Source organism: Heliangelus exortis, chromosome 9 (assembly GCF_036169615.1).
Source record: "Heliangelus exortis chromosome 9, bHelExo1.hap1, whole genome shotgun sequence".
NCBI lineage: Eukaryota > Metazoa > Chordata > Aves > Apodiformes > Trochilidae > Heliangelus > Heliangelus exortis.
The window spans coordinates 12,731,683-12,758,489 of record NC_092430.1 but is presented as its reverse complement, the minus strand read 5'-3'; positions in this window follow the sequence as shown (position 1 = coordinate 12,758,489).

The following is a 26,807-nucleotide window of genomic DNA, read 5'->3' as shown; positions in this document are numbered from 1 at the left end:
AAATAAGTTCTGATTTCCTTGATATTTTTGTGTTCTGATTTTGAACTTTACAAATGTAATTTTCAAAGTGTGTAGTAGTACTGTTATTGTGAAATGGTGAATCACAAACTGAAGCCAGGAAGCTGTGGTGAACAAGATATCAACTAATTAACTTTGCTGTTCTCCCTCTTAATTGTGATAGTAATGGGTTCACAGTGAAAGACTAATAAGTAAGTGCTGAACAAATTTGCAGTAACATAATAGAAGAGTGAAACAGCAGGACAATCCCTGGCAGTCTGTGCTGGTGGGGAAGGTGGCTATGCTGGTGCTTCTCTGGAGTCTGCAGGTCCCAGTCCAAGGTAGTGCCCCCCCTCCAGCATGTAGAGGGAGACTGGGCTCCTGCCACTAATGGGGTAATTCAACAGGTCTGATTTTGATGTGTTTTGATATTTGGTAGTTAAGACATAGCCAATGTCAGCTTGAAGTGTACTACCAAATCTGGGCTGTTCTGTCTCCAAGCCTGGTTATTAGGCAAGGAATTGAGGAACTGGGACCTGGATGAGGTCTATGTGATTGGTGTAACAGTACAGCACTCCAGCTTTTAAAAGTGGGCAAGACAGAGTGTGTTCAAAGAGGGCAAGCAGAATTAGGCACTGATGGATCTTTCCCTGGATTTTTTTGAAATCTCTCAAAGGATTTTATTGCATATGATTAAAGGAAAAGAGTATTGCATGCTTTTGATCTGCAGGTAAATGGATTGGAGTTTTGAAGGAAATCAGCTTAAGCAGTAGGACCCTACACTGTAGGATCCTGTTTTTAGATTCTCAGCCTACTTTTAGTGCTTAGGGAAGTGAAAAATGAAAGGACTGAACTCCTGCCCTAGAGAGAGAGAATATGCTACCTCATTCAATCTCTTCTGTACAACTCCATTAACAATATAACAAAACATTTCTGCCAGGTGAAATATGTATCTTCCTACTAATTAGCAGATCAACACCACATTTTTAAATGAATTATAGCTCATAAAAATGTTTGCGTCCACAGATGCCCTGTGCATATTGCATCACTTAGTCTGGTTGGGAGACAGGTTAAGAGTAGGACAAGGGACCATGATAATGTTGCTTTCTCGTCTCTTTGTACTCATTGCCTCCCTCTCTCCAGTCTTTCTTTTGTTTCCAGATGCTGGAAATTTGAGAAGGTGGAGAGAACTGCTGCAGTAGGCCTTGCCCTTACCCTCTTTGTTTCTGCCAGTCTTAATTAACCTCTCTCTAGGTTCACCAAATTTGTGATTAGAATTTTTTTTTTTAAGTTAGGCTTATGCTCACTAAGCAGGTTTTCTCATAGCTCTACTTGAAACCCCATTATTACCATTTTGAATGCTGCACTGTTTGTTCTAGAAACCCATCTTAGTAATTTATCCCATATCTCTATTTTCCCCTCATGGAAAATACAATTATTTTAATTCTTCTAATTGTTTTTCATTTCCTACACTCCAAATTTGTCTCTTTCCCCCAGGCATCTCTTCATCTTATATCACTGACTGGAAAGGCCTTTTTGGCTCTTTAATTCCTTAACTCTATTCCAAATGGGCTAATATTGTAGTGTTCAATAAAAGAATAATTTAATTTGTTGGGTTTTTTTATCAAGCAGTTGCAAAATTGGCAGCCATTTAGGATGATTCTTTAGTTTAAAGGGTGCTAACTCTGAGGTGTCAATTTTAGTGGAAAGTTATGTGAAACCTTGGCTAAAAATGATGATTTGAATAGTTACACCAGTATCAACCTGCACTGTTGTTCAGTTCTGCGTACAGCAGAAAATGTTGAACCTTCCTTGCCTTGTGCAGGAATAACTACCACGTTGTTTCACAGCTCCCATGGAGAGCTATGCAGTGTATCAGAGCATTATATTCTCTCTTCCTTGATTCTTTTAGTTATTTTGCTTAAGCTCATGTAATAGCCAATTAACTTGATTTGCCTTCAGAGCTGGGGAAAAGTATAAATAAACCTGGCAGAAGAGTGAGGTGGAAGAAGCACAGAGGCTGAAGCTGCCCCGTGTGAGCAACAGGAAATCAGTTGCCATATGGCCAGTTATAAATAGGGCCATCATGCAGCTTTGTCACCCTGGACATGGCCAAGTTCTCTGCTCAAGATTTCTATTTGCAGATTTTACTTTTGCTCACCCCAGCTAGCTTTTTATGGGCAGAGCAAATAAAGGTTTTGTTGGAGGTTCTGGAACTGACTCCTTTTCCTCCTGCGGTGGGAGTGACCTTAGCTTGCTGGTGGTATGGACAGGGCAGGAGAGGACCAGCATCTGAAAAGGGTGAAGGTCTTAGAAAGACCACCTTTTCTTCCAGAAAGGCTGTTTCTTTAGAAATATCATCTTTTTACTTCAGAAAGTCTTTTCCTGTTGGAAATTTTTGTCCATGGTTGTCAAACCAGGGTTTGAGCAGTCCAGCTGGACTGCTGTGCCTGCAGGTGTGTTCCTGTCTGAAAAAATGCAATAATTACACTTGGGTTAGTGATTTGGAGTGAGGTGGTGGGAGTCATGTTCTCATGCAGGCCTGGAGACCCAGAGATGGGGCAAGTGCTCATGTGTGAGGTGATGTTCCCAGCCAGGGAGCTCTGAACCTTCTGTGTGCTTTCCCTGGCATCGTCTTTGTTTCTATTCAAGGCAGAGTAGTCCTGCTTAAGATGGAGAGGTGTGATATTGTGAGTCAAAGGAAAAGAAAAAATTGTAATAATGCAGTAAACGTAAAGGTCAGAATTGATGATCTTGTTTTTCTCCTTAGAAACCCTCAGTGCTGCAAAGCAACTGAGCAGAGGTTTTCAGGATTACAGCACAGATTGAATTAACTATATTTGCCTGGTTCCTTTGTGTTGTTGGATTTGACACCTGTGAGCATAGCTAAGCGATGACCAGCTTAATGAGCAGGACATTTAGGTGTAGGTTCCAGGTCATAGAAAAATGTCAGGGTTTATTACAGCTTTTTTGGTGCAATCTCTTTATTTTCTATGTAGAAAAAAAAATACAGAAAATATCTTTATTTTCCATATAGCCTCATTATTTTTTCCTTGGCTCACATGACTTTTGCTGTTTGATTAACTGGATAGCTGGATGTCAGAGGCTTTTGAGTGTCCTTACATGAGTGGTCACAGTCCTGCCATCCTATCTGCCTACAGCCAAGGCAAGCTCTGGCATTGCCTTTGTTGTGCATCTTGAAATGGAATCCCTGCTCAGAGACTTGAAATGGAATTACACCCACTATATCATCCAAATTTGTCATATATAAATATAGATGTTGAGATGATTAAACACATTAGCAATTTTCAGTGGTTCTTTAATTCCATCATTCATTATTTTTATTTGATGAACCTCTTTCTTATGAAACTTATTAAAATGTTGGTATAAATCTATTCCAAATTCCCTTGATGACTATGTTTATACAAAATGATATACATAATGATCTGCTTTTCAGACTGCATTAGAAATGTGCACTGGCTTTTCAATTTGTAAGAGGCTGTGTATCATTCTCATAAGGAATAATTTTAAAATAATGAATTTAAGATTTCTTTGTACATTAGGGAGCTGCAGGCACTCAGGCATGGACTCAGTCTGAGTCTCACCTACTGCTTCCTAAAGATTGCCATGATATCATTAAGAGTTGGGCCAGACCCTGCAGCAGTACCTGCAGGCAACCCTCCCTTAAGCAGATCAGAGAGGACACAGTGGGTAGGACCTATTCTTGTTGCCTAGAGTTTATAACTTTAACAGAAACCATAATTCAAACACCTCTGTAATGAGTGGGCATGTACTTAAAGCAGATTTTTCTTACATTTATTGCATCTAAATTCCTTCTTAGTCCTAGGAACTTTTGGCACCTGCAACACAGTGGCATGAAATTGTGTAATTTAATTGAATCCCAAAATAAATTAGTCAACTTTCTTTGATGACCCCACTTTGCCCAAGTCTATCAAAGCTGGTTTGTTTTGTATAATTAGCGAGATGGAAATATTGGTCAAAATGGAGCTATTATACAGCAAACTAACAATACTGGTGGTGTCTTTCTGATTTGTGACACAAAACTCTATTGCAGCTGATGCATTCTCAAAGTCTCTAAAATCTGGTGGGACAATAGGCTTGGATTTCAGTGCATTCTATTTTCACAACAAAAGTTAATTTTATATTAATTCTTAAGGCAATATTTATAAATGTTTGCATGAGAGGAGTCATGTAGCAGTCCTGTGAACAAGGTAGTTATCTTTTAGATGATCAGATTTTAAAGTGGTAGAGTGATGTCTTCTCTCTTGCTGTTCTCAGCTATTCTGCCATCTCATTAGTGGTGCACTAACAACTGGGATGGCCTGGCTAATGACATTCTTAAGGAAAAGGATGTTTTGTTGTAAATTTTTTTGTGGCTAATTGAATGTCTTGCTGCTGTAAAGTCACTGATGAATATTCAGAAAAGAATATCCTCTTCCTGATAATGAAGTGCTTTTTACGTACTTATGTTAATACTTTCTTTCCTTCTCTCTTTTCCCCTTCATTCTGGCCATAAGATAGGAGTAGTTTTTGCAGTGTTCAAGTTCTACATGGAGTTGTGTGGGGCTGTTTTGTTTTCCTTCCAGTCTTGTAAAGAAGTGTAGATGAAGCAAATATTTTGTAACAAACATCAATTTGAACACCATTATAGCAATATAGCTGAAAAAAACCAAAAAAACAAAAAAAAAAACAGGTTTTCTTAAACCATGTAATAAAAATGGAGCAGAAGCTGGATGGTTCCTTGAGGCCACAATCAGTATATAGGAATTAGGAATAGGAAATGGCAATCAGACTGTTTTCATTTTACTGCTTGGATTTTAGTGCAACTTATTCCTTGGTGGAAATGTATACATATTTTCATTCATTCAAATGTGCGATTTGGTTTTATGTTGTCCTTCTAAACGTGCCTATGTAGTCATTTACAAACACCCCCAAGCTTTGAGTGAGAATGGATTGAATTGAGAATTACATAGTGGGTTTTTATATAAAAATGCATGTTCTTAAAATATCTACCTTGAAAAAACAAGCACTTTCTCCTGGGAGTATTTTCTAATTATTCATAATTAATAAATAAACAAAGAATTGTGTAGTTCTACAGCAAGTAGTTATTAAAAGGCTCTTAGAACTAAAAAGACTTCCTGAAGTCAGAAAGCAGACACCCAGCTGTGCTAAAAGAATGCAGGGCTGAATCCAGAGAAATTTCTACACAAGTTTTTTTGGTGTTGCCGAGTTCAAGAGAGGCCTTTTAGGAGTGGAACATCACTTTTTAAATGATCTGAAGTGCATACAGTTAAACCCAAGCAATCCAACTTGATACCAAACACTTAGGGTGGAGCTCCTGATTTTAAGACTTGGAGTGGAAGATGTCTTGGCATAGGCTTTGGTTAGTAACAGTCCTTATGGTTTGAGGATGATGAAATCGTGCATGGCTGGGACTGTGGGTAGCAATGCAGGCTGGAGGAATTCACTGGGTATTTATGCAGTTAAATTTTTCAGAGACAACTTGACAAAATGCAGATGAAGGTGGCTCGAGACCACAGACTGACGTGTGCAGGGTGTGCGCTCTGTCACTTGGCACTGCGGGACAAATGCAGCCTCCATGGGGGGCAGGAGAACAAACCTATTTTTCCTTCTGTTGAAGGGTTGTAATGCCAAGAAAAAGCCATCTTCTGTACTTAGTGAGGTTGGAAATGTGTCACAGCAACACATGGAAAGTGGTCTTATGCTTCTCCCTGTCAGAGGCTGCCTTTTCTGGGCCATGCCTGTTGCAGTCCAGCTCAGGGGTTCCCCCTTTCTGCAGGGCTGTGGATGGCTCATGATGTCCCCATCCCATGGGCCCTCCTGGGAGCCCAGTAGGTCTGTGTACTCTCCTGATTTCCTATAAAACTGCCCTGTTTTGTTAGTTTGGTCAGCTTGCAGACCCATCCTCTAGCTGTAATCAGATCAGTGTTGCCAAACACCTGGAAAAAGGGATTATTTGGACTCCTGTCCCTGTGGAATAATAACTGTTGGCACATTTGCTTCTGTACTGGACCTTCCAACCCCTACACAGCGTGGTGGAGGACAAAGTTTTTCTTTATTGATTCAGACGCTACTGTTTTCTTTTTTGGATTGCTATATTGAACACCGTCTCTTGATATTCTTTGTTTTGTTATTTCTTATTTCCACAAGAAGTAATCCCTTGGGACTCCTGTAAAAATAGCCCATGTCACAGGCAATGAAAACCCTTGGAGATGGTAAAAGGAATAGGAACCATTTAGTTAAGTTTTGGCCTGAAGATCTTGCTTTCTTTGGAGTATCTTTATCCTCTTTCACCTGGCTAGGCTCAAACCAGAACACAACTCTGAAGTGTCACTTTCAGTTGAAGTGCCAAGGAAACTTTGTCCCAGCATTACATTGTGTTACAAAGACCATTAAGAATGCCAATCAAAGAATGTAAGAATAAAAAATTAAATATGAGCATATCAAGTGCTTAAACACACTGAAAATACAGCTTGTCTACTCTGAAGGGAGAGCCCTGCCAGACTGTAGTGTCATGACTTGCTTTTTTGTTTTTTTTCTCGTCCCAGACTTTATATATTCCCCCTTCCTAAGTAGTCATTTAATTGGGCAAAGTGGAGAATGATGCACTTTTGAGAGCTGCCAGCAATTACGTAGAGCCTTCTTGTAGGAAAGAGAAAAGTTATTCATTGAATGCAACAAGGAATTTAATTTTTGTGCTGGTTAAGACTGAGGCTTCGAACATACCAAAGAGGAATCTGCAGTAAATCCAGAATAGATTTCCTGGAGAAGTACTGAGTGATGTACTGATGCTCCTTCCAGTCTCATACTCAAACAATCATGACATGGAAAAAAAAATTGAGAGAATAGTGGGGGGATTTCTTTTAAAAGCAATCTTTAACATAGAGCTACTAGATCTTTGCTTGTGATCAATGTAATTATACATACTAGACCCACACCTGTTGAGAGGAATTTATTAGTACTTTGGGAAAGAAAAATGAGGAGCTCAAGGTGTTGACCTCTCTTATTAAGACTGACTTACTAGTGTTTGTACCACTTGTTACTGCAGTGTTTAATCAGTCCTTTTAGATTTGAGTAGATGATAGATTAGTACCAGATGTTTCCAAACTTTGCAGTTATTTGAGTCTTTAAATCAGAGCTCCTTTGGAAAATTTTAAATAACATAGCTCAATACCTTCAACTCTGCAAAGTTTTAAGGAGAAGAGATTTTACAAGTTTTCATCTCATATAATTCAGGAAGACAAATCATGAAATAGATGAGAAGGATTTTCTTATAACCTTGGCTATTTATATACCATAGTCCTCTTCAGGAAAGCAGTGACATGGCAGAATGATGAGTCTAAAATATCAATAGAGGAAATGCATGTAAGCTCAAAAGGTCAACTTCTCTTAATAGTTTCAAAGAGAAAAACCTTGTCACAGATGCTGAAGACAGACAGATGGGATTTAAGAGTGTGGTTTAACCAGGCTGCACATGTGTTAACTTCACTTCTCTGAGAACTCAGCTTGTTCATTCAAGACATCCTTACTGCCACAATCTGTCCTGCTTGAGGGAGGTCCCTCTTCTCAGTCCTTAACTGGTCCCAGAGTTGCCACTGCAAGCCCAAGTGCCTTCTCCTGTGGGAAGGGGAGCCTGGGAAGGCTGTGGGACTGACACAGACAGACACCCCTTCCTCACTGTACTTGGCTGGTTTTGACAGCAGTGTAAAGTGCACCGCAACAGCACAGACTGTAACACGAAGTGGTACTCAGCTGGTCCTGCCATTACGTGTGCTGAGTGGTAGTTTGAGATGTGTATGGAAGGAGGGAATGGAGCTAGGAAGGAGGTTCCCCAGGGGCACATCTGACAGGAAAGTAAAAACTGCCCCCCCCTGGTCTCTAAAAGCAGGTAAAATGTTACTGCATACTGCAACCCAGTCAGCTCAGGAGCCTCCATCATCCACAGCACTCCTGAAGAGGGATGCCTACCACAGGGGAAGGCAGAAGGAGGCACTGGCAAATTTTTGTGACTCTGTAGCCCAGCTCTGCTGGCCCAAAGTCAGCCTTCCTCATGCCACAGCTGCTTTGAAGTGCGAGGGGCTGGAGTGAGCCCTGCAGTCTGTTGTATATGGGAAAGGTATTTAGTCCAGCCTTTGATCCTAGGTACCCTAAAGTAGGAATTATTAATAATGAATAATTAGTTACAGCTTCTGCAAGATGCAGGTGACTGCGGGCTCCTTGTATGTGTGGCACAGAGGACAGAAGCAGTTACCCCTCTTTTAGCTTGAGACTTTTTTTTTCCTTTTAATGCCTGTCAGATTGGGCTCTCAAACTTCACCTGCAGTGTGGGGTGGTGTAGATTATGCTTAATGGGTTTTGCAAAATGAATTGTTGGAATTTTTTTCTTTCAAGGTTGAGAGGCATTTTTTTCTTTCAAATTAAGACAGTACAAGGGAAGCAAAAGAAATATTCATGTCTAAAACTTATATTCTGCATCTTGCTGCTTGTTGTTTAGTTGGCCACAGTATACTGCAATAAGATGGAAATATAAGGTAATGGAGGAAGCTTTATTTTAACCATGACACTCACATGGCTTACCCATGTGAAGTATCTTCCTTCTCCCAAGGCAAAAGCCTTGGGGGGCTTGATTTTTCCATTTCTACACAGACATCAACAAAACTATAACACTAAAAATATTGCAACATGTCAGGATTAAAATAGGAAGTAGTCTATCGTCACTGTTTCCATTTTTAGAAAACTAGAGACACAAACATAAAATAACCAAATAAATATGTATATATTTATATGGATATATATTTATATATATATGTATATATATACATATATATAAATATTTATATATTTATATATATGTAAGAATAATCATTTTTCCTTGCATGTGAAACCAAATAGAAACTATTTTGTTCATTGCCATGCAAGGCTGACTGCGAGTGGGCAGTAGCATGTTCTGCAGGGGAGTGCTGCCAGGGATTTATACTGTGCAGGAAAACATTTTTATCCTTGGGTTTTACAAACATTCTGGAAAATATCTTTTTTGTCACCAAGCAGTGCAGTAAGAAGCTGTGTTTTAAAGACAAATGTGTGTGTGTGTGTGTGTGTATACAGATATATATATATATATATAATCATATTCTTTCTCATGAATCCCTTTAAGTTTTTTCAGATACTTTTCTTTTTCCCAGGCAAAGTTTGAAACATTAGAGGTGCTGTCACAGAAGGGTGTCATGCAACTTTGAAAAATATATTCCACCATGGCAATTCTTGCTTAGAACCTTAGTCAATGCTGACTGAAGTCACTAGGAGAATTTCATGCTGTCAGTGAACATGGATTCATGATATTCACATGGAAGATTTCTGCTTGCATAAAGCAGCTGTGGATTCTTTTGATTGTAACAGGGCAGATTGTTCGCTACAAAGAGTTTTTTATTCAGTATGGAGTATCATCTAGGTCGTTTTTTCTGAATGTAGGATTTCCTATTTTTGTTACAGATTAGCTCTTCTAAACAGCATGTATATGAATGAAATTTTACTTCAGGAGAATTCTCAGGCTGAATATGTTTTTCTTGTATATGTCCTTAATCAAGACTCTCTTCAGGCAAACTTTTCTGATATGCTAATGGAGATACTGTGTGAACTGAAGACACTCAACTAAAACTTAGGAATTGTTTAGTCCTCCCCACCATTCCCCACAAAGCGTTTCTGCTTGGTTTGTTGAGGGCACTGGTGTATGGAAGTTGGCAGAATTTTCCAGACACTAGGCTTTATCTTTTATATATTTACATAAACTATTTAACAAACCTTCTAAATTCAGTTACCTTGTTTTTCTTAAAGGCAGAGGTACTTCTCACTAAGAACTTAGGTAGAGCTGATAGACACTGACAAACTGTAAGACAGTATATTTTGAGAGACCTTGGTGTGCTAAATTATATATTTCCACTTAGGGAATTTTTCTAGAGAGCAGTAATAATGTAAGCCCATAGGTGTTACGGTAAGTACATCCATCGTGTCAGAACAGTTGTATTTAATAAAGCTTTATTCCCAACTACAGAGAGCTTTTAAAATGTTTTCCACTTGGGTAACTGTTTTGTTTTGTGAGTTTTAAAAATTCAGTTATTAGTTTAGGGAATTTAAAATGAATGTTAAAACCCCAAACTGTAAAATATTTTTAAAATATTTAGATTGGCATGAGCTGAGTTACATGGAGACATGTAGTAATATTTCTTACACAACACAGAACAACTGTTACGGCACCACTGTTAAATGGAAGATCAAATTATTTCACAACAAAATAAGTTTTTTAGAAACATGGTTAGTTTCATTTTGGATGACAGGATTGTAGAATGGTTTTGGTTTTGTTTTGGTTTTTTTTTTTCCCCACTGGTTAACTTTAAATACCTGATTTTTGCCATATAACATTCAGAAAAAAGTAAATTGTTGTAATTCAATTTTGTTCAAAACTGAATTTATTGGAAATACAGAAAAAATATTCAGTGACTCAGTATAAAGTGGGTCACCATTCATCTCCTTTATATTATGTATAGAAACAGAAACATTGGTCTGTTTGTCCTTTTCAGCACACCATGGAAGTGCTAATAAATGCAAAAGCAGGAATCTTAATACAAATACAAAACATTTCAACACTGACTTTTTTACTAGGAATCTACTTTCCAGAAACTTTGAGTTTGTTATTTTGCCAAATAGCATGGGCATAAATAAATAATTAGAGATTTCCGAGAGGAAATTACTGAGATCAAAACCACATTGTTATGTTGCTTGCTACCAGTAAGCCATTTTTGATCTGTGTTGCTTGTCTGCATAAATCTGAAACCAATTCCCTGAATTCCCAATTTTTATGGTAAATTATTTTGATAGGTGGCACCCGTCAAGGTTGAGGGCCAGTTACTGGTGAATACACCAGGAGGGTGCTGAAGGTCACCTAAGCAGGAAAGGTACCTGCTTTGGGCCCCCTTTGCTGTCAGGTAGGTGACAGTTCCAGCAAACCTGCTGTCTGCAACATCCTCAGTGGGCTGTTTGAAAGAAAATGTTCACATAAAATTTGTAGGAAACTTTTGCAAGTAAGAAAAATACCTCTGGTGGATGACACCCCAGTATATCCTTGTCCTTGCCTTGGGTGTATCCTTGCCTTGGGTGTACCGTATACTACTTGGGTATTGTGAAAAGAAAATGCATAGCAAAATTATTATACCTTTTTTTTTTCTTCTCCATTCCTTGCTTTGAGCAGCCTACATCCTTTTAGTTAGAACTGATGTTGGACCAAAGGCTTCTCTGTTTTCTCAAGGTCTCTGGTATGAGGCACAGCAGAAAAGGGCAGTGATGCCACAACTCGCTTTCACTACTTCAGTTTTCTTAATTTGACTGTGGCCAGAAGCATCAAGAGAGACTACGTTTATAGTTAGCTTTAATTCTCTCTTTTTCAACGAAATAGCAGCGCACAAAATTTTCATCTATCGGGACTTTTATAAAACAAACAGCAAACAAAATATCTACATAATAAGCTGAGGTTTAGAAACAAGGATTTTTTTTCCCCTCCCCTTCTAGTTAACATTTGTCAGAGATAGGCTTATTTTTATTTTATAATTTGTTTGCCTATTTTATTTTTTAGAAATACTTTTAAAAATTAATAAAGCTAGGAATAAGATGCAGAAAAAGTAATTGGGGGGGGAAAAATAATCAAAGAAATAAGAAATGGAATATGTTTGTGGTGGTGTTCTCTGATGTGCCAAACTATATACTCTTTCATTATAGAGAAGGAAAGAGTAAAGTGCTTTTTTTCATTGTTTTGGGTAAAAGCAAATTCAAAACTTTACAATATGTATATCAGGAAGTGAATTCAGCTTCCTTTAGGCAATGGCATCTTATTTTAGTACTTAATGTAACTTATTAAAGGTTAGATCTCTTAAAAGCTTTTATCTCATCTCCATATCCAAGTACCAATCCAGTTAATTCTGTGAGATTCTGAGAGCACAGAGAAAGTGTATTTGTGAGCTGATTCTATAGCTCAGTATCTATAAATTACTTTCATATGTTTTATTGCATCTATAGATTAAACTGGAACTTCAACTGAAATATCAAATGTGGGTTCCACAAATCAATTTGTTGTGGTTTTTTTGATTCAGCATGATTTTTTTTTTTTTTATCTAATGGGTATAAAGTGCTCTAGAAATCTGTGAAAAACCTAAGGCTGTTTTGCATCTCCAGAAGTTCAGGTTATGGTGTGGGATGCACCATTCAAGTCCTCCTGCAGCTTGAGGTCAATGTCTAACCAATAGGCTACTGCCTAATCCCCCCCCAAAATTTAACCAATGAGCTACTGCCTAACTTCTCAAAAAAACTTGTTTTTTTTATCCCAAATAAGCTGATATTCAATTGAGAAAGAAATCTGAATGAAACTTCCATGAACAGAAATTAATCTAACGTTGGAGAAAACAGAGAAGAGTTTGGATAAGTGATAGAGGCTGGGTGTAGAGACTGGAGATTTGGATCCTCTCCTGAAGTGCAGAAAAGCTCAATTCAGTTAACTCCTGTTTGAAGTATTCAGTATCCCAGGTGAGCCCAGTTTCCCAGACTATGTTTTATGCAGGGGCTATGTAGTATCTGTTATCTCACTCTTTTAATCATCTTCTTTACCTGTTAACCTTTTGCCTGAATTAAATGAAAATTTTGAATATTCTATTCCTAAGAAAACAAAAACAAAAGGATTTTTAGGAGATCTGTTCTCGATGGCTTTCCTACTGAATTAAAAACCAGCACAATAATTCTGGGGAAAAGAAAAGTTACCTCTAGCCCTCTGTTCCTACTGTGTTCCAAAAAGGAGAACATTAGAGAAGTACCCACAAATAGATCCACCATAAAAGGACTTTATATTGATTTGTGAGGTTACTATGTAATTTTTTTTTTTTTTTTTTTTGCGCATTAGAGAGAAAAGATTGTTCTGGAAGCATTAAATCCATCCTCTTTTTGATTTGAAAGAATTTGAAAGCATTTCATACTCTATCATTATGTCTTTGAAAAAAATAAAAATAATTCAAAATTGTTTTACTTCGAAGCTGCCTTGGTTGAATGTGTTTTCAAAAACCTCTTTACAATTGGACAAATTTGGATGAAAAGAAAACAATTTTCTCTTCCCAAAATCAATCTGCCATCTGTTATTGCCTTCTGAAATGTTGCATTCTTGCATGCAGGAGTCTCAAAGGAGAATTCAAAAAGCCTGATTTTGTTTATTAATTTAGTTGACTTGACTTTTTGGTCTGTCTTGGGAGATATTTGAGGGAGACAAGTTCTTAGAGGGGGGGAAAGTAAGATCTTGTTCTGAATTGTCTTCCAGAAGATCCCACCTTTTCCAGAGGCTATGGAAGAACAATAGGAGACATAATTTCCTAATTTATATCCTACAGTTTTAGACACCTAAATTATGGGGATGAATGCCCTTCAAAAGGATATCTCACAGCGGTGTTGCAATAATCCTAGTGGGGGCACTATTATGAAATTTAAAAATTTTCATTAATCCCTTTGATACTTTCACTGACCCTCTAGTTTTGCTGTTCTCTTCTGCAAACATGAGGCATTTAGAGGTAATGTGAAAACAAACAGGTATCCTAAGCAGAAGAAATAATTTTGGGTATTGATTTGTAGATATTCAGTAAATGAGTTGTTATTGCTTTTGTGCTTAGTACATGAAAGTAACTCACAGAGTAGGCAGAAAAATATACTCAGTCATAATGTTAATAAATTTCCATGAAGTTTGGGCATATGCTATACACAACTGAGAAGAGGCGTAAGTCAAATTATGTATATTAGTGTTCACATTGCTCTGGTTAAGGAGTGATCTATGGTCAGATGCTCAGAAATAATTTAGCTCCAGTTTCTGGTGCTCTTTCATAGTTTTGGATCTATATTTAGAGATAGAGTAGAACAATGAAAAGAATTTTCATTTCATTTAAGGAATGCATACTAAAATCTTATAGATCATGTTGAAGGAGTGAGCTTTTATAGGAATAATTTAAGTGTTGAAAGCATGAGGATGCACAGAAGAAGGCCTTTGGGAAGGAGGTGGAAGAGTGGCATGAAAGCTGGCATGACTGGCAAAGTGGAAAGCATAAAAAAAAAAGCAGGACAGCTGGGTAGCATGGCTGATTCCTGAAGCTCTGAGCAGAGAGACTGGGTCTGGTGGAGTCAAACTGCTTGAAAAGCTGATAGCATTGAATCTGTAACCGAGGGGAGTGATTTTTGGCTGTCTGATATTTGACTGTTCTTTTCCAAGAATTTTCATACTTAATATTTCAGAGCTAGAAGAGATCCACAGATTACAGTATATATTTTGGAAATAATTTGGTTTTGAGTTCTGACAATATTAAAGTAGGATTTTCATAGAAGGAGGCATTTCCTAAGTAGCCTTCATGTAAATATAAATGCCCAGTATTTTAGACAGGACTGTTGTGAATTGCATAGTCTTATTTTTCACACACATCCTGCATATAGTACAATATAGACTTTGACTCTAGAGACAACTAAAAAGAAATACTTGCTCTGAAAGGTAAGATAGTGAGAGAAATTGCCAAAGGAGGGAATAGAGACAAATAGGCTGAGTGCTGTTGTCCTGAACCTCAGAAGGCTGTGGCCTCTGCTTTAGTTCATCCTTGGGACTTTTGGGTATGCAGCAGCAGCCAGAATTGGTCCTTTACCTTGTGAATGATTGGCAGGGTTTGTAAAGGCAAAACAGATGCTTCTACCTAATTGAATGCAAAACATTAGTTTGAAAGGTCTTTCCATTGCCCCTTCCAGTTTTGGTAGAGCAGCGAAGGGTAGTGATGTTGAAAAGAACACGCATATTCCATTTGTACCCAGTCTTCATCTAACGGCAAAACATAATTATTTCAGTAGAGGTAAACTTTTGTGCTCCCCGGAGTCCTTAAGCAATTTTGGGATTAAATGGCCATACTTAGTTTTCCCTTGTAAGTGGTGTCACTCCACTCTCAACTTAATTATAGCTTGTTTGAGTAAGCTTCTGTGTAATGTCAAGTTTTCCCCAATGGCTCTAGAAGGTCAGCAAAGGTCTGCTGTTAATACTTTCCACAACAACTGAAAGGCTTTCCTTGTTTAAACAACAGTCAGGGAGAACACAATTAGATACAATTACCTAATTCTTCTTCTTGTACTGCTCTATGGCAACTGTCAGAGTAGTGGAACAGTAAAGATTAGAGTTCAAGAAGGATGTTGCTTTGGAGACTAAGTTTATTGAAACTTAACACAGTAATTGATCTTGCTTCGCTACCTTACACTCTGCAGAAGAGTGGAAGCACAGAACTGCAGGAAGAAATACTTTCAAGGAATTGCAAGTTGAAAAAAAAATAGATATATTTCAGAAATTCTAGCAAGACCATAATTTTGGAAAAAGCACAGAAATGACACAGTGGACAGGATAAAGAAACTTCTGTAGCCTCGTACCTGGCAGTTTCTAGAAATGACCTGTGTGCAAACGTGTTTTTTTTCATAAGAGAATTATGTTCAAAATAGTCAAATTATTTTCAAGGCAGATGTTTAAGACAAGGGTGAAAGAAGGTCCTTACATTCTGACTGCTATGGGCTGGCTTAGACTCTGCATAATGCTTCATTTGATTCTTAAAACAGCTGTTTCCTCTGATTAATATAAACCAAGTTGAACTAAAGGAAAGGAAAAAGCCCAAATGTAAGAATAATCTTGAAAAAGAACATTTTGTTTCAGTCAAGAAAGATACATCACTTTGGCATAAAACAGGTGTTACTTAATGAAGAGACTTCCATGCCAGTATTTTCTGACCTCCTTTCTATACTCTGTCTCAATAATCACCTATAACCTTCATGTAAGACAATTGCATTCTCAATTATCTCCAGGTTTTACTGAAGCACAAGTTTGTGGTGTGGTCTTTTTTGTGTTGGTTTTTGTTTCCACTACTCTCATGTAACTGAAAGAGGTGTCATTACCCACATTTACTTCTCTGGATTTCTTTCACAGTCTTGTTCATAATGACAACACTGAATTTACAGACAACTTATTTTTTGGTGATCAAATGTCCCCCATGTCTTGCATTAAGGTAAATGCTTTTTTTTTATTTTTAATAAAAACAAATGGGGACAAAGCAAATGATTCCAAGTGAGGAAACATCCTTATTTCTACAATGATACTATAATCTCAAGTGTGAATTTCTGTGGGTTTGAAAAAGTCAACAGTTTACCCCATTTTAATCTTTTTTGGTTGAATTTTTGTGTTATTTCTCATATCACTTTCAGACTCCTTTTCTTACAAATAAGTCCTCCTGGTGCTGCTGGCCAGAGCAGAGAAAGGAGCAGAGCCAGAATGCCTCCTGTGTTTTTGCCTTCTGACTCCTTTAAAGGCATCCAGCTTCCCACAGGGAGCATGTAAAAAGCTTACAGCAAGGAGCTGTTTGCCACTCCAATACTAAAAGAAACTAGGTAGGATGATGTCCCACAGTTCATCACTGATCTGGATATTTTGGTTGTATTTTTATTTTAGGATGATGCGTGATAACGGCACAGTCTTTTGTTTTCTAATTTTTTTCAATTCAGATGCTAAATTCTTATAGCACATAGCCAGCTGCTGGCAGTGAAGTGGAAGTGCTTATTTGGTAATACCACACATGGAGGGAGGTCCTGTGCTTTCCCCTGTGGTACTGCCCACGTGCTTTGATGGGGAAGCAGAAGGACCACCTGCAAGAGCAAAAGCACCCCTGGTGCTCCCTGTTGGGGCAATGCCCGAGCCCTCTCCCGAGACTGCTGAGGTGAATGCTGACTGTGACTGTGCTGGTGTGGATTGTGGGGCTGACACCTGCCTTCCACCACCAGCCCTCACCACACCAACTCATTTTACACAGGCTGCTGCACACCTGTCAGATGGCAGTAACTTTAATTTACTGTCAACCAGAGGCGTAAGCCGGATACACAGAAAGTGACCCAGCAGGGCAAACCTTCAGATCACCTTTCCAGTCCCGTGGGCCAGCTAGTTCTTAGCAGTGGTTTCTCTTCGTTTTTAAAGGCATTGACATGTGTTAAACAAAACCAAGTGGAAAAAATGGCATGTGAATGCAAATCCTTTTTATATTCATCTGGCAAGCCTCTTAAATGCTGTGACTTTAAAGGGAAAAGGACAGATTGCTCACTTTCTCGAGAAAGTTTGGGTGGCTGATGTACTGGGATTTAGAGATGAATGAGCAGCTCTGGCTTTAAACGTTATCCTAAAAGATGTGCCATTAATGTGACCAAACTGGACTACATACTCAAAGCCTGTGATGCTAATTTTTCCATGTTGTCTGACCTATTGGAAAGACTAGTGGCTATTTAGTTCTGCAGTCCCCAATTTTGTCTAAAGCTATCCATGATATCAATAAGTGTGTCAGTAATGGGCTCTGTATAGGATATACTATGGGAGTATGTAAAAACTGCATCCATTCAAAGAAAATGCAGCTAATGTGTTTTTAGGAGCTGTCAGTGTCACCAGAAAGAAAATGTCTTTCTGTATTTGAATACTGTTCCTGAAGGAAAACAATTTAAAAAAAAAAAAAATCGCTTTCTTCTGAGGAAAGCATCACTGAGATCTAAATGTTAAATGTAATTTCCCAGTTTTCACTATGTAGTTTTTCACTGAATTATTTTAATGCAAGAGGATAAATTTCGTGTTGTTTTTGACTGTCATCTTCACCCTTTTTTTGACTTCTGAATATGTAAATATAAAAATGACTGAAATGATTGCCAGTATGTGCAAATGGAGTAGTTCTGTCCTGGAGATGGAGAGTTTTTAACTTCTGCTTTAAGAAAATATTTGCTTTCAATTGGTACCTTGCAGATTCTACATCTTCAAAACTTGAGAAAAAAATAGAGAGAGCTGAAAGATGTGGAATAGTGTCAGAAAAAAGCAGATCTGAACAAACTTGTCCAAAGAATGGTTACCATAGATATGTGAGGGATGTCTTCACTTACCACGATTGCTTAGGTCTATTGGGCTCCATAAGTTTGTAAGCATTTTGCCCTGGCTTTCAGATCCCTCTTTCATCTTTAATAATCCAAGTTTAGATGAGGAGAAGGGCTTTCTATGGGTTTGTAAGGATGGGAACCATGTTTGTCTTCCTTTTCTACCATAACTATATGGCAGTAGTCAGCTGTGTGGAAGAGGGACAAAATGGGAAGCAAACTTCTCAAGAGCAGCCACAAAGATGTTTTCACATGGTCCTTTTCATCATCTGTCATCAGCAATGACAGAGCTCATTCCTGCCTCTGACAGGGTAGCCCTGCATTATTCACAGGGGAAAGGCTGTGAAGTCAGGGCCTCTGTATGATCTGTACCACACTGTATTTCAAACCAGGTCACCAGCCCACAAAGGTTTGCTTCCCTGGAAGAACCTGTGGAAAGGACCATGGGCTAGATCCATCCTTGATGCAAATGGATTTGCAGCTCATTACAAAGCAGTGCTTTTATCTGCACTGATAGAGATTAAAAGACATTGGTGAGTTATGAGTTGGCTTCAGTCTGTGAGGCTGCTGAGTGGTCCTCCACCTGTGTGCTTCATAGACCAAACGGGATGGGTCTGCAGAAGCAGCCCTTAGCAGAAATGGTTTTGTTCTTCAGTTGTGGAGGGAGTTTTTTTGTCTGTAAATACTCTGTCTCTAGGAGATATGAGCTGCATCAAACTTGCTATGACCAGATTTTTGCCAATCAACTTCTGATTGGTGTTTCTCTCTGGAGGTATATTTTGCAGTTTGAAAGAGGAGATGCATTTATTTAACTAATTCTGTCTCTGGTCACCCTTAGGCTTTTCAATATTTTTATAACCCCATGGCATGCAATGTTATGAGAGTCCACCATTTTACCAGCTTTTTTTACTGGCAGTGTTACAGAGGGCCCAGTGCCTGATGGTGTCTGTGAAACCATTATAGGAACCATGAGTAATGTACTAAAACGTAGGGCTTGGCCAAGAGGAAAAACAAACAAAACCAAAAAACAAACCCAACACAAAAAACCAACACAAAGCACAAAACCCCTACCACACATTACTTGCCATGGCTTTCTGTGAAAGGCAGCTTTGATGGATTTGCCTTCAAATGACAGGTCTGTGGGCTGGGTGGTGCTGGTGCCACGATGTCGTACTGGGAAGCACAGCGCCATCCACAAAGCCAGTGACACCCAGTGCTTATACAGGCAGAATCTGGTCATCTTTCACTTCTGTTAGGCATTCAGGATGATAACGGGTGACGTGCCCCACTGCTTCAGTGTGCTGGAGGAAAGGTAAGGCTTTGACGTGCTGCCAGGCACAGTGGGTAGTAAAGACAAGGGCCTGGTGATTTCCTCTGACGTGAGTGACTGACTGCAAGCTCTGGTAAAGACAAAAGCAGGGAAAAAAGGAAGGAAGGGGCCAGACGAATGCGATCTGTGCCTGCTTCTGCTAACTTCTAGGTGTGGACTTTCAGACGTAAATACAATAAAGGGAAAATGGAAATGAGAACAGAACAAAGTTGTCTGTCAACATGGCTTCTATGACAGATTTTCTTGCTGTTCAGCAATGATTCTAATTCAATTGCTGGCTGCTGTGAAGGAGATGAGATGCCAGAAGCAGAAGTGCTGCAAACCAGAACAAAAAAATAATTACTAGTAGAAATGTGCTGCAAATAATTCCCTTGAAAATACAGTTGCATTGTTCTTCTAGTTATCCCCCAAATGCTTTTGTTTTCTAATCATTGGATTGAAACATATTTTAATGGTATGAAACTTTACACCTGGTGATAGTGATACAAACATCTGAGCAGTTATGCGTGACCGGATATCACTATGTTCAGGAGATTTGAAAACCTAATTTTCTTCAAAAATCTTCATTGGACAGGCTTTTTAGAGGGAAAGAGGGAGGGGGAGAGAGAAAGGAGGGAGAAGTCTGTCTGGTTTGTCAGGGAGAAGTATTTGTTTTGTTTTGGCTGCTTAGTTTGTGCTCCAAAATCAACTGCCATCTAAGCATCTTCTAGACATATTTCTTTATTGACTCAGCTCTGTAACTGGTCACCTGGGTATGGACTAGACAAAAAAAAAACCAAAAAACAAAACAGATGAACCAGGAGTGCCCTGGCTCTATCACAGTGCTTGGACAAGACATGCTCCCTGCAGCTTTGGCTTTGCTAAGGACTCTGGTCAGAACTTGTAATTACTGCAGCTATAGAGACAGAAAAGTGCCAAATTTACATACAAAAAAATCTTAGGCAGAAAACTCATCACACATTGATGAAGACTGGGTTAAGGATTAGTTAATAAGTCTGAACATCCATAAATCCATGGGTCCTGATGGCATGCACCAATGGGTGCTGAGAGAGCTGGTGGGTGTCATTGCTAGGCTGTTCTCCATCTTTGGTAAGTTGTTGGGAACAGGAGAGGTGCCCGAGGACTGGAGGAAAGCAAATTTCACTCCAGTCTTCAAGAAAGGCAAGAAAGAGGACCCAGGTAACTACAGAGCAGTCAGCATCACCTCCACCCCTGGAAAAGTGATGGAGCAACTCATTCTTGGTGCTATCTCCAGGCACATCAAGGACAAGAGGCTTATCCAGAGCAGTCAACATGGCTTTACTAAGGGGAAGTCATGTCTGACCAACCTGAGAGCCTTCTATGGGGATATAACCAGGTGGATGGATGATGACAGGGCAGTAGATGTAGTTTATCTTGATTTCAGTATAAGGCATTTGACATCATCTCCCACAGCATCCTTGGAAGTAAACTGAAGAAGTGTGGCCTGGATGATTGGGTGGTGAGGTGGGTCAGGAGCTGGTTAAAGGATAGAAGCCAGAGAGTTGTAGTCAATGGGATGGAGTCTGGTTGGAAGCCTGTTTCTAGTGGAGTCCCTCAAGGGTCAGTACTGGGATCAGTATTATTCAATATATTTATTGATGACCTGGATGAGGGAAGAGAGTTACTATCAGCAAAGTCTGGTGGCACAAAAGTGGGAGGAGTGGCTGACACCCCAGGAGGCTGTGCTGCCATTCAGAGGGACCTGGACAGACTGGAGAGTTGGGCAGGGAGAAATTTAATGTGTTACAAGGCCAAGTGTTCTGCATCTGGGAATGAACAGCCCAGTTACCAGTATAGGTTGGGGACTGAACTGTTGGAGGGCGGTATAGGGGAAAGGGACCTGGGGGTGCTGGTGAATGGCAGGATGACCATGAGCCAACAATCTGTCCTCATGCCCAAGAGAGCCAATATCATCCTGGGGTGCATTAGAAGGCGGTTGGTTAGTAGGTCGAGAGGTTCTCCTCCTCTACTACTCTGCCCTGGTGAAGCCACATCTGGAATATTGTGTCCTCAGTTCCAGAAGGACAGGGAACTGCCTGAGAGAGTCCAGCACAGAGTGACCAAGATGACGGAGTGGAACCTCCCCCTTATGAGGAAAGACTGAGGGAGCTGGGTCTCTTCAGCTTGGAGGAGAGGCGTATGAGGGGCGACCCAGTAATGTTTATAAATATGTAAGGGGTGAGTGCCAGGAGGAGGGAGTAAAGCTCTTCTCAGGGGTGACTAACAATAGGACAAGGAGCAATGATTATAAACTGGAGCATAGGCAGTTCTGTATAAATATGAGGAAGGATTTTTTTTCACTGTGAGTGTGACAGAGCACTGGAACAGGCTGCCCAGGGAGGTTGTGGAGTCTCCTTCCCTGAAGACATTCAAAACCCACCTGGATGCATTCCTGTGTGACCTGCTATAGGAGACCCTGCTGTGGCAGGGGGGCTTGGACTCCATGATTTTTCAAGGTCCCTTCCAACCCCTTCCTTTCTATGATTCTATGTCCAGGAGTATGCCCAATGATGGAGAAAGAGAAATGCTTGGACCTCTATAATGTTGTAAAATAAAGACATAAGGCAGTGGGGATTTGGGAGCTTTCTTCATATCTTCATGGGAATTGTTCTTTGCATGGCCCAACACAGTTGAATAAGTAGACTGCCAGACAACCACCAAAATGTACCAATATAAGGGGTAGGTTTTATTCTCACAGTTTTCCTGATTGGACCAGCAGATGGAAATGGAGATGTGATCGTTTGTCTTCAGAATTGCCCTAGTAATCTGCAGTGTTAGCACAGATTACGTTATAATTGCTAGAACTGGAATAAAAGAGATTGCAGCATCTGTAAAGCTAGTGGTAAATTTAAAGGATATAAAAATCAGCTCCATGTCAGGGGACATTCTCACCAGTATATTACATTTCATGTACACAAATGTAGCGATGAAAGAGCAGAAGCTTATGACAAACAATTTGGATTTTATTGTTGAATTTTCTCTGCAGCTGGTCTAGAGATGTTACTATAAAATACAGCCCTCACAGCCCACGCTCGTGCAGCGCGACACTGCGCAGAACCCAGGCTGACACAAGCAACTGAAAGGCAGGGTCCTGTCAAAACTGCTGTGGGATTTTTAAGTGTCCATCTTGGTACATTTTTTTTTTTTATTCCTACTTAATTCTCTATTTTTTCTTCTTATTTCATAGTAAAAAAAATTAAATTTCTAAGCTGCAGGGAGAAAAAAAAGACAAGCCGAGACCAAAATTAAAATCCAGGTTATGTACTTAACTGATGATTTGAGGGCAGGATTTTGGTCTCATATCCACCATAGAATTGGCATGAAGGTTTTGCCAAACAGTTGCTTACATGCACCAAACATTGACGGGTCCTGAGCAACTGCGTTTAAATGCAGAAAGTAGTTTAATGCAGTGTGGAACCCTTTGATTCAGCCCCATTCTCCACATAAATGGTTTGGCCAGTTCTATGTACCATGACCTTACAAAGCTATTGGATATGTGCTTGTACTGCTGAATCACATGAAAACCTCCAGAATAATGATTTTATTTGTAAGGGTTTTCTTTAAACTTCAAACAAGATAGAAATGCCATAGTTGCTCAGCCTAAGCTACAACGCTATAGGTATAAAAAGAAAACTTTGATTTATGAAGCTCACATTGCTCTGTCTGCTAAGAAATCAATCAGTCACTGTGGAGAGTACTGGAGTGCATTATCTTTTTATCTTGCTTCTCACTTCTTGATGTTTTTTGGGAACTATAAAAAATTCCTGAGAAAAATGGGTGTAAATTTTGTTCTCTGTTGCATGGCAGACTTACACTGAAGTTTTCTAGTTTGCCTTTGGTTTTGGTGAGAGAAAAATTGCCTTTGTAATAGCAACAGCTGCGGCGTCAGGAACATAAAAGGGCATGGACTACTCAAATTGCAAAATATATAATATAGTGTAATATAGGTGAATACAAATCAGCTCTGTTGATTACATTCTCAGCTATTTCACCACACATTTATCATCATCAGAAAACAACAAAAGGAGCTGTCGAAAATAATACAAGCCAATGTTATTTTGCGAGCTGTTCTCAGAGCTATACAGCTCTGGAAGAAATCCAAATAGTAACTAAATTGAATAACATTCTGCAATTCAAAGAGATTGTGATGGGAAATGGCAAGAGCTAATGAAATATGGTGCAAGTTTAACAAACACCATTTCAAGATGGGATGTTATTGCACAAACAGCAGTAAAAACTCTTTGTAGAGATGATGAGCAGACTATGACTGCTGTAGCACTATTGCAGGAAGATGACATTTTAATTTAGCTGACTCTGCAGTCCCAAGGGTTAGATTTAGGCTGATGCTGATCACTGTACTTTACACGGGAGACTTCATCTGCTGCTTCCTCTGAAGAGAGCAGCTCTGAGCTAAGTGTCTTGGTGAGCAGCAACTTAGATATTGGGTGCAGTGGCTGCATCCTCTCTAATTTCTGCTCTTCTAAGGCAGTTGGACTACAAACTGGCTACAGGCCCTTTCTGTTATACTATAACTAGTTGCAGGACTCTGTTGGAGCACATTTCATCACAACTGGTTGTTAAAATCACAGAAGCTTTCCTGACTGGCTGTTAGAAACCATCTTTGGCAAGTTTTGCTCCTGGCTGCTTCTGTCTGCTCCCTGGAAGTTGTATCTCCATGCTTAACTAGCAGGAGGCTCTTCTTTCCCCTAACATACTTAGGCATGGACCCAAAAGTATTCACTCTCTATGCCGTGTCCTCAAGTCCCTGTGCTCTCTGGCATCCCAGCACTGCTGCTGGCCAGAATGATTGGCAGGAGCTTGGCAGCTCATCTGCCTTGAACTGGGCTCTAGACTTATGCCAATAAAGTGAACAATATAGTTTGGTGCCTTAATCTCTAGGGGCTCATTTTAAAATACCTGAAAGGCTCCTGATTTTCAAAGAAAGCTGTGTGCAACCAGCTAAAGAAAACTGTTTCTTAAAGGTGTGTGAACCTGGGGACAGAGAATAGTGAATTCACTAGCTAGCTCTCGATGCTCTCTGAAAATTTTTATATAGCAATAATAGAATCCTCTAGCATTCTGTTAATTCTTTTGCTTCCTATTTTGAAAACCTCACTAGTGATAATTTTTGCTCATGGATTTAGAAAGGAAAAATTTCAACTGTTTCCTGTGCATAAATGATCACAACCTGCCCTCATTGTTTCTGGCAGAACTAGATTCTCAAGTAGATGGATGGATAGCCAGTGCTTTAAAGAAAGGACTACTTTACTAAAGGTGTCACAAGGCAGCTCACTACTCAAGAAGATTTTTTCTTTTTTAAATTGTTTGAAAACACCTAAAATGTATGTCTGAAACCAGAATGTGCTGTTGTTTCTGTTGTACATACACCTGGTACTCTGATGTGTGCTAGGACATCAAAGTAGCATTTCTCACTTTTTGACACAGAACAAACAGAAGAACTTCTACTCAGAGTCATCTGGCAGATGCTTTAGTGACAACATGCTCCACACACAAGCTACAGCATATGTAGGCCATCTTCACTGTCATCTATGCAATGCAGTGCTGAAGTACATTTGCTCCAATAAAACAAGAAAGAAAGTAAGCATGAACAGGAGACCATGATGAAGCAAAGAGGAAGAAAAGTGATTTCCCCCCCCTCCCCCCATTATCCTACCTTTTCACTGTGAGCTAAACTGGACGCTAATTAAAAGAGTGAAAGAACTTGCAAGTAAAATGGGTTTATCTTTGTTTCAAATGAGTAGTGGGTGAATGGCTGTAGGTGGAGGATGATGATCAGGTCAAGATTAAAAAAATTATTTAAGCTCCTAAACTTAAACTCAAGTGGAATATGTTAGGCACAGCAATTGGAATTGCAAGTCCAAAGTTTTGTTTTTGTTTTTTTTAAAATTATTTTAAATTTGGACTCTGGAGCAGAGTTATGAAGTATGTATGCAGGTGACCTGATCAGTCATGAAATCTGTGACTGCAGAAGAGAGATTTGAAGGATGCTGGAGTCCTTACTGTCTACAATCTGTGTAAAAGCAGATCTGAGGGTGGAACCCTCGTGCAGAGGAGGGAATGCACGGAGTTCTTAATGTCCCATATGAGGGACTAAAGTGAAAGCTCAGACACTGTGGTAGACTTAGTGCTGCAACCTCATTTTCCTTTTCGGAAACCAAAACAAGAAAACAAGTGAGATCTACAAATTCTCTGAGTCTAATTCTCCTTTGGGCTTAATCTTTTTTTACATCAGAGCAAAGTTGTCTTTCACATCAGTTTCAGATTGGCAGTATTTTATTTCTGCTTTGAATTCCTTGTTACTGGTGAAGACAGTCCTTCAAGGCTGCTTCTCTACAAGTGCTAACCATAAGAATACTGTCTAACCACTTTTGCTCATCTCTATAATTACTTAAAGGAGTACAGCATAAACATGAAGTAGGTGTAAATCTCTAACATTTCACCCTCACCATTCACACAGATGATGTTTATTTTACAGGCAATGTAACTGAGTCTAAACAGCTCCCAAAGCTGTAATGTCTCAAAACCAGGCGCTCTGCTACAGTGGTTGACAATGACTGCTTAATCATTTGCTTGAGCACCATCAAATTTCCTCAGTGTCCTTTGTCCAACAATTACTTTACAATGTTGAGTCAGTTTTAATCTTACAGTTTGTAAATTTTGTTAAGGTGAATCTCTTAATTTCTCAAATGTAATTCTTCCATGGTAATCTTAATTTAGATAAGAAAGTTAGAAAAAAGGGAAAGACCATCTAGAACAAACGATGTCACACTTGTCATAGTTTGAGTCCGAGGAACTAAAGGAGGGCTTTCAGACACAGAACAGAGGGGTCCATTCCGTTCCATTTCCTGCCATACTCTACAAGCTCAGGCAGACCACCAGCCTCTCCTCTCTTTCCCGGGCTCCTCGCTTTGCTGCTGTTCCCCTGAGCTCCTTTATCCCCCGTTCGCCACCCACTCTTCAGAATCCGCATCCATCGGGTGCTGGGCAGATCCGTGGGCCCCCTCCTGTGTCGGCGCCGCCACAAGGGGCCCTCAGGCACCCATCGCGATGGGGCTGCGTATGTATACTTGTGGTTTTGTTCTTTGTCCTGTATGTTACTGCCTTTCCCCCTCTGTGCTAGTAATCTGTTTACATTTTTTTTTAATTTCCGACTTCAAGTTTTCATTCCCCTTTTACATTCCCTTTGGGAGGGGGTAATAGAGAGTAGTTCTGTCCTTTGTTTTTTGTTTTTTTTTTTTGTCCACCCCAACTGCTAGGCTGTGACACACTGAGGACACAGACCTAGAATTACAGAGAATAGATAGACATAGAGACCTAGAATTACATAGCCATAGACCTGAATTACCATACCCATACTTGTAATTATGGATGTGGACATTCACTACCCTAAAGTACTCTCAAGTCCCCATACATG